Below are 8,594 nucleotides of genomic sequence, written 5' to 3' on the forward strand. Positions count from 1 at the left end.
TATCTCATTTAATGCCCCACAATCTCCCGTCTCCTTGACCAGGTAGTATTATCATCCTCTCTTTAAAGATGAAGAAATTGGGATTCTTCAAGCTAGAATGTCATCTCTGGGCTACAGATATCAGAGCCTATGCTTTTTTTTTTTTTTTTTCTTTTTTTTTTTGTGGTATGCGGGCCTCTCACTGTTGTGGCCTCTCCCGTTGCGGAGCACAGGCTCCGGATGCGCAGGCCCAGCGGCCATGGCTCACGGGCCCAGCCGCTCCGCGGCATATGGGATCCTCCCAGACCGGGGCACGAACCCGTATCCCCTGCATCGGCAGGCGGACTCTCAACCACTGCGCCACCAGGGAGGCCCAGAGCCTATGCTTTTAATCACTATATTCTACTGTCATCGCCAAATGGGTTTCACAGATAAGAATATTGGAAAACCACTGGTCGAGAGTTACTGAAAATGTCTGAGCAAACTCATGCCACAGAGAAAGTGGTGTTCTTCTGTTACCTGGGGAATCTGGATTCTGAGTCAAATCAGGGGTGAAGGTTGGGGGGATGGTCTGGTGACCGGCAGACTACTTTAAAGGTCATTGCAGTAGCCTGGGCAAATGTCGTCTGCGGCATCTAAACCAAATAAATCTCAGAAGATAAGGACACTTTCATGGGTGAGATAAGAAGAAGCAGTGAATGAATTGTTTGTGCAAAACACTAATCTAAGCATGACACTTCCTTCTTAGAAAGTGCTTAGGCTTCCTACTGCCTGCAGCTGTGAGTCTCAGTGTTAATACATTGTTATATATATATTTTAAAATAGGGCCCTAATGTAAACTATGGACTTTGGTTGGCAATGATGTGTCAATGTTGATTCATCTATTGTTACAAAAGTACCAGGTGGGGTGTTGATAGTGAGGCAGGCGGTGCACGTGTGGAGAGAGGAGACGTGGCAACTCTGTACTTTCCACTCAACTTTGCTAAGAGCCTAAAACTGCTCTAAAAATAAAGTCTATATGCACAAAATAAGGGGGAGTGGTAATTTCTGAGGTCAGTTTAGGAAACACAGGCAAATAAAGTTAATTTAAAAAAACCTGCAGGACTTTTAGTACTCCTTTGGTTTCATAACACTTAATACAGTTACAATGAAATCATTATGTCTGTTTGTTGTTGTTGTTGTTCATCTCTAGAAACAGGTTCCATGAGAGCAGGGACCATGACCACTGATGTACCTCCAGCACCCAGAACACAGTTTGGCACACGGTAGGCACTCAATACTTACTGGTTGAAGAAAAGAGAAATCAATCTACAAGACTTGATGATTGATTGGATGGGAGAGGCTAGGGACTGGGAGGTGGTCACAGCTTCAGAGTGGTTTTAATTAGTCATAGCCTTGTTAGAGACCCCGCCTCACAGCTCCCCACAGCCTACCCTGCTTTGCTTGACTTGTGATGGCCTCTGACCGCTGGAGTCCCACTTGACCAGCTGTGCCCCCCGCCATCAGTGGCCTCCAGGCAAGTCTGCATTTGCCCCAGCACACACTGTGCTGTTTCCCCTGCCAGACCTCCAGCCTCTCCACAGCTGCTCACCCTAAAAATCCTTCCACCCAGCCTCAAAGCCATAGCCTCACACCCACAGAGCTCTTGGTATTTTGCAACAATTACCAAAAGTGCACCAGTGTCTCATGGCCATAAATATGGGGAAAACGTGGTAGCCACCAGGGTCCACCGGTGTCCCTGGGAAGCTAGGGAGCAGATCCCCATGAGCCCCGTCCCGGCCTTGTTGTAAGAAGGGCTGGAAACATGCCAGGATCGAGGCAGGCAGAAATTGCCGTATCTGGAATGATGTCGGGGACAGAGACTCTCTTTGCCAGCTCAAGCCAAGATAAACAGTAAGCCTAAAATCTTAGGGATGATCTCTGTTTCAGAAGTGAGTTTGAGAGCGAGATGTCCTTTAGAACATTCTTAATAACAGAAGGAACATTCTCCTCCTTAGGTAGTGATATATTTGTATAACAACAAGTATGCCTTCATCCAGTTAATATTAAAAATAATTATAAAGGCAGTACCTGCTCATTAAAAAATATTTTAAAATATTGAAAAGAGGTAATGGACTCTGAAGCAGAAAGTGGAAATTTTCTCCAGTACTGCCTACCTGCCCTCACCCACCCTCATTTTAAAATCATGCTCTGTGTTTTGTTTCGCAGCCTGTGCCCTGCTCCCCGACTTTGAGGAACTGGTCAATCATCTACCTCATTATTTTTATTGGCCACATAATTTTCCATGGTTTGAGTGCACCATAATTCTGGAGAACAATCTAAGCAAGCACAGCCTTTAAGTGTAGCAATTCTGTTTCTAGGAATCTGTCCCACAGAAATACCAGCACCCGCTGAAGTGTTGTATTACCTGAGTGTTTGCCAACAGTGAAACATGGGAGATAGTCTGTTAATTTGTAATGTAATTGAGGAGAGACAGGGAGCAAATGCTTTAGGTATGAGAAGCTTGGCTTTGGGGAATCTGCAGGGGAGACAAAGGGCCGTTATCAAATAGAGGACATATGTTTCCTGCTAATAGAAGTTTCCTTTTGGGGGGTCCAAACAGGTAGTATCAGGCTACCTGGACTCCTGAGGTCTAAGCCAATAGAAAGGACACTCCGGACAGTAGACATTTTCCCCCCTAAAAATAGAGGTTAGCAAGGGATTCAGCATTTTGCTTTTAATTTTGGTACAAAACATAGAAAAATCAAGCTAAATTGCACATTTTAAAAAACATAAATATCACAAACGCTGTAATATCCAGAAAAATATGGTATTTTAAAATTCTTACTAATTGCTTGATGTGCAGTCTGTGTGACCTATACCTTGGTGTGACTATCCTAGATGAGGTGACACAGTGGGCAATAGGAATACTTCTGGAAGCCATTTCAACACAGGGACAGCAAGCAATAACTTGACTCTGTGAGGAAGTTACTGCAAGCCACATAAATCTGTCCCATCAACCTGCAATTAATGTGTCTCCAGTCCACCTTCCCCTTAGCTGGATCCCCCAAATGCCCTTGGCTGTACCAATGCCACCTGACTCAAGGGGAAGTGTGACAGAGGGAAGTGTGAAAGGAAAGACACAGTGGTCTTATCAGCTGGGGTTAAAATATCTTTTTCAGATTTTATAAAAACACAGGACTGTGTGAGCACGTGGCCAGGGCCCCTCCCAGGGCCTCGGCAGGGGCCTACGTGAGGGAAGAGCCCAGAAGCCTCAGCTTCCTTAGGGACATGGTGAATGTACGTCTGGGTGTGGGTGCTGGCTGGTAGACTGGGGCAGCCAGCATCTGATGGTTCCCTCAGCCCTCCTTCCCTTGCACTTGGCTTTATAAGTTCATCCTTATATGTCTTAGACATAGTTCCATATTAGGACAAATAGAGGACCTTAATTCTACCCCCTGCTTTTTCTGAATGATAGTATTCCATTGTGTGAGTCCACATTTAGATTATTTCTGATGGGCCCTAACACTGCTGCAAAGAGTATCTTTGCTCATATATATATTTTTAAGCACATGTGAGCATATATTTGTAAAATACAATCTTAGAGTGAGATTGTTTGGAGTATATCCAGTTAAAATATTGCCAATTGATGGACTTTACCAATTGTTTTCTCTGGGGGTTGTGAGGACATGCCAGCAGGATAAGAGAGCGGCTAACACCGTGTGTCAGCAAACACTGCTGATCCTTGCCACCCTGTACGTGAAAAATGCTGTCTTGCTCTAGTTTTAATTTGCATATCTCTTGTTAAGAGTGAAGAGAAGCATCTTTTTATATGTTTAAGAACCATTTATATTTTCTCTTTTGTGGACTGTTTATAGCCTTTTCCGCTTTTCTGTTGAATTAGTCTCTTTCTTATTGATTTGTGAGAGCTGTTTAAATATTAAGGGAATTAGCTCTTGGTCTGTGATATAATTGGCAAATATATTATTCCAGCTTCTCATTTGTCTGTTGACTCTGCTTATGATGTTTATTTTCCCATGGGAAAAAAATTCTATATTTATGTAACTGAACATATTAAGCAAGTTTTTAATGACTTCTGCTACAGTGTCATTCTTAGAAAGGCCTGCCTCTCCCAAATATAACAATAAAAAAATTCTCCCACGGTTTGTTGTAGTAGTTTCATGATGTCATTTTTAATATTTAAATACTTGATTCTTCAGGAATTTGTTTTGCCATATGGGGTGAAATATGCATATTTTATTTTATCTCAGAAGGCTGTCCCATTGTCTTAAGATTATTTATTGAAAAATACATGGTATTCTCCACTGACTGAGAGGCTCTCTTTGTCATATACTAAATTCCAGTATGCAGTTGCTCTTCTTTTCTAGATTTTTAGTCTGTTCCATTGAACAGCTTGTCTTTTCATACACCAGTTACATATAGTCAGTTGCATATAGTAGCTTTGTATATTTTGATTCGAGACTTCTAGCTTACAGAACTTTTTTCTTTTTTTTAATATTTATTTATTTATTTGGCTGCGCCAGGTCTTAGTTGTGGCATGTGGGAACTTCGTCGTGGCCTGCGGGATCTAGTTAACTGACCAGGGATCGAACCCAGGCCCCTTGCATTGGGAGCGGGGAGTCTTAACCACTGTACCACCAGGGAAGTCCCTAGCTTCCAGAACTTTGAGAGAATACATTTCTGTTGTTTTAGGCCTCCAGGTGGTGTAACTTGTAACAGCAGCCCCCCAGAAACTGATGCAGTGACAGACCTGGGGTTTGCATGCTAGTCTTTGTAAGTCCTGTGTTCTGAATAGGAGTGGAAGGATATTCATCCCTGTTCCCGAGAGAGAGAGAGAGAGAGAGAGAGAGAGAGAGAGAGAGAGAGACAGAGACAGAGACAGAGACAGAGACAGAGAGACAGAGAGAGAGAGAGAGACAGAGAGAGAGACAGAGAGTGTTGGTGAGGAGAAGAGTAGGGGAGATTAGTATCATTGCAGTTTCCTGACACCTCATCAGCCTGTGGTTGCTAAGAGACGAAGGGGTATGCCGACTATTCTGTGTCCCTTCCAGTCTCCCTCTTCGCTCTTCTCCACCCTGCCCTGTGTCCTGGAGGCTGACCTCAGTGGCTGGCCTTGACCCCACTGTCCTTTGGCTTCTGATGGGGTTTGGCCAGGGCTAGGCACTGGCAGGAAGTTGGAAGGCAGCTCCCTCCCGCTGGCCCAGCTTGTCAGTGGCTGTGCATCTTTCACTAAGGCCTTCGACAGCTCCAGCTCTGGCCCGTTGGTTGGTTCCAGTAACCACTTCCCCCCTTTTCCCTTTTAGGCTTCCAGGTGTTAACAGCTTCCCCTAAACTAGCCCTAGAGTACTACAACAGTCTCTTACAGGTTTTCCTTAATCCTGCTCACATCCCCATAAAAGATCCATTCTTTAAACTTCCTTGAGCCATCCCTTTTGAGAGGATCGTGTGTTTCCTACCCAGATCCTGACCAATATGGGGAGCCCCCCGCTTAACTTCAGTTTCCTTGGCTGTTGTCTCCACCTGCTCATTCGTACCACCTTAAGTCCTGACCATTTCATGTGCCTTTGGGAAACCATTGCTGCTCTGATGGGAGGCTTCCAGGAATGCAAGCTGCTCAGGCACTCTGAGAAGGAGAAGTCAAGGAGAAGTCTGTCTCCCCTCTGGGTCACTCCCTCACAAAGGTCCCAAGCAGGCCAGCTGGGTCCCAAGCCCTGGCCACCAGGGCTCCCCACTCTCTATCCCAGGAACTGGGCTAGTTGTGTATCTGGGCAAGGCGGGGAGGTATTTGAGACAAAACCTCCTCTCCCAGTAGAGCCTTGGAGGGATAAGAATCTATTACTCGGTCAGTCTCACAGGGCAGGCCCCTCCTTTAACCAAGATGAGCTTTCTCCTTGGAGGCTTCTCATTCCTTAGGCAAACAGGCTCCTGGCAGGGTGTGCTACCCTGTTGCCAGACATGCCTAGACAGATCTAATTCTACTTAGACTTGAGCTGGGATCCTTTTGTACAAGGTTGAGAAGGTAGATTAGGACCCGGGAGAGGAAGGCCTCCAACACAACAAGTTTTAACCTAATATTCCAGGCAAGGATTCACTAAATGTATCTGAGTTGGGGAGAGAGTTAGATAAAAAATTGTGAAGAGCTTAGTACGTTGCCATCTCAGTGCCCATGTTCTTGCGCTCCCTCTAGCTGAAATATCACCTCACCAGAGAGGCCCCCTCAGGGAACTCTCCATCATCACACCTTGTTTTATTTCCAGCAGAGCATTTCTCATTCCCTGAAATCAGAGCTGTTTTCTTCTTTCTTCACCCATTCCATGAGGGCAGGGAGATATCTTTCTTAGTCAGTGTTATACTCCCAGGGCCTGGCTCATAGTAGACACTCAATAAATATGTGTTGAATTTGTTGAGTGAGTAAATGAATTTGGCCCTATGAATGAATTTAGATGAGGAAGCCTGGAGAGGTCAAGGGAATTAGTTACCTACTTAGGGCACACAACTCATCAGGGGCAAAGCTGGGACTGGAACCAGGGTATCTAACTAAATCTGCTATATCCCGGGGAGAGGAAGGAGTGGGGGGGATGGGTTAGCAGGAAGGGTGAGGAGAGGCTGATCTAGGAGCTGGGCTGGTGACAGTGAGATGTAAAAGGATGGGAAAGAGGGGATCTCTGGGAAGGTATTGTGATGTACTGGCCAGAGGTGAGGTGGGGGAGAAGAGACAAGATCAAGGAAGGGAAAATGAAATGAATTGGGTGCCTACTCTGTTCCACGTGGTGTGCCAGGTGTGGTACCTGGGTGGTCTGATTTGCAACCTGTGTTATAGATACCATCATCCCCATTTTTATGAGCTAAGGAAATGGAGGCACAAGAGTTCAAGTAAATTACCCTCTTTTGCCCACTTATCAAGTACCTGATGCCTAAGCTTGACCTCTTCCCACCCTCCACACTGCCTCTTTGAACATAGGGTTAAACCTGAGAGTTTTCCTTCAAGATGCCACTGTGCATGGAGTCCACAGTCAGTTGGAAGAGGGCAACAAGAAATAAGTGTTTATTCAGGGAAGGAGTAGGGAGCACAGGTACGAGACTCTCATTTGCTTCAGAGGAGAAACTGAGGCTCAATAAGGCAAGAGCTTCTTCTGATAAAGGGAGAACAGCTAGATGTGGGAAGAGTGGAGACAGATGGAAGCTCCTCCAGAGGGTCTTCTTCTTCAAGGTGCTATGGAGGGGCAGCACAGGGACACCAGAGTGGACAGACCTTGGAGCCAGAGGTGACACAGATACCCTTTTCTTTTTCTGGATTCCAATCTAGGGAGAAGAAGCAGGAGTGGAGGTGGGTGGCACAGGAGGGGCTGAGTCCAGGTCAGACTAGGACTCAGTGTGAGCCCCTCTCCCCTCCCCCAGTTGGGCCCTTACCTTGCAGCGGGGTGCTCCTGGCTTTCTGCCTGCACCTGCACACAAACATGCCACAGCCCCTGCAGCCCAGATGTGCCAGGGCGGAATGAATATGAAGTCCAGTGCCCTTTGTCCCCATAGGTACACTTGTGCCTGTCAGACAGCAGCTCTGGGTTTGGGTTTGGAAAAGAAAGCTCACCGAGGCCCAGGATGCAGACTCTGCCCTCCACAGAGCCAGGTTCTGTTCAGGCCACAGGGCTGCAAAACGTGCTCTTTGTGCTGGGGATGCCTCCAGGGCAGGGTGTTGGAGGCGGGCCCCCCAGTTCAGGGATGGTGTCTGACCACCGATGCCAAGCAGCAGACTGGCTGCGTGTCGGGGGTTGAGGGAACCCTTAGAGGTTGTCACCAACCAGACCCTCACTCCTAACCTAAAGCTTTCCCTCTTGGCTTAGCTCAAACTTGCTCAAAAAGGCTTTCATAAACAACGCAAGTCTGAAAACTCGGGCGCTCTCCCCGCCCCTCCAGCCCTGGGGGCTTCAGGAGGGTCTGGGCAGCCTGCCAGCCCTGGGCTGTCCCCAGACTTGGGGATGGGGAGTTGGGAGGCGGTGCTATTACCCTCTCCTTCCTGCTCGGTCTCCGGCCCAGAGTTTCCACAGGCCCCAGCCTCCCAGGCTCCCCACCCTGCACTCCCTTAACCCCTTCCTCCGAGGGAAGGAGGGGCGCAGGTCTCTGTTCTCCAGGGAGGCCTGGGAGGCGGCAGGGTGGGCAGGAGGAACGGAGAGAAAGGCCGGGTCCCCGAAACCATACCCGCTCTCCCCCGACCCAAGTGCCCCTCCTTCCCTTTCCCTCCCACTGGGGAAAGGGGAATGTGGAAGGAGATTAACTTTGACCCCCGGAATCTGGCTCTGGGCCCAAAACTCGAGTGGGAGGCAGAGGTTTCCAAGACCCTCCCCGCCCCCATCCCCGCCGCCTCCCTCCTCCTTCCGCGCCCCTTGAAGCTACCCAGCCGACTCAGCTAAAGTTCATCCCGGAGGGGCTGGCGCAGTGGTGAAGGGGGAAGGCTGGGGGCGGAGGGAAGGGAGCCCGACTGGTCCCACCCCCGGCTGTAACCCCTGGCAGGAAGAGATTGTAGCGGGAGCCGCCGCTGAAGGGCTCGGAGCTCTGGAGGAAGGGCGCCCGAGCCACGGCGGGTGGGTCCGCGAGCCGGGAGGACCCGGGCCAAGGCG

This window comes from Mesoplodon bidens (genome assembly GCF_964165515.1).
Source record: "Mesoplodon bidens genome assembly, chromosome: 3".
NCBI classification, from domain to species: domain Eukaryota; kingdom Metazoa; phylum Chordata; class Mammalia; order Artiodactyla; family Ziphiidae; genus Mesoplodon; species Mesoplodon bidens.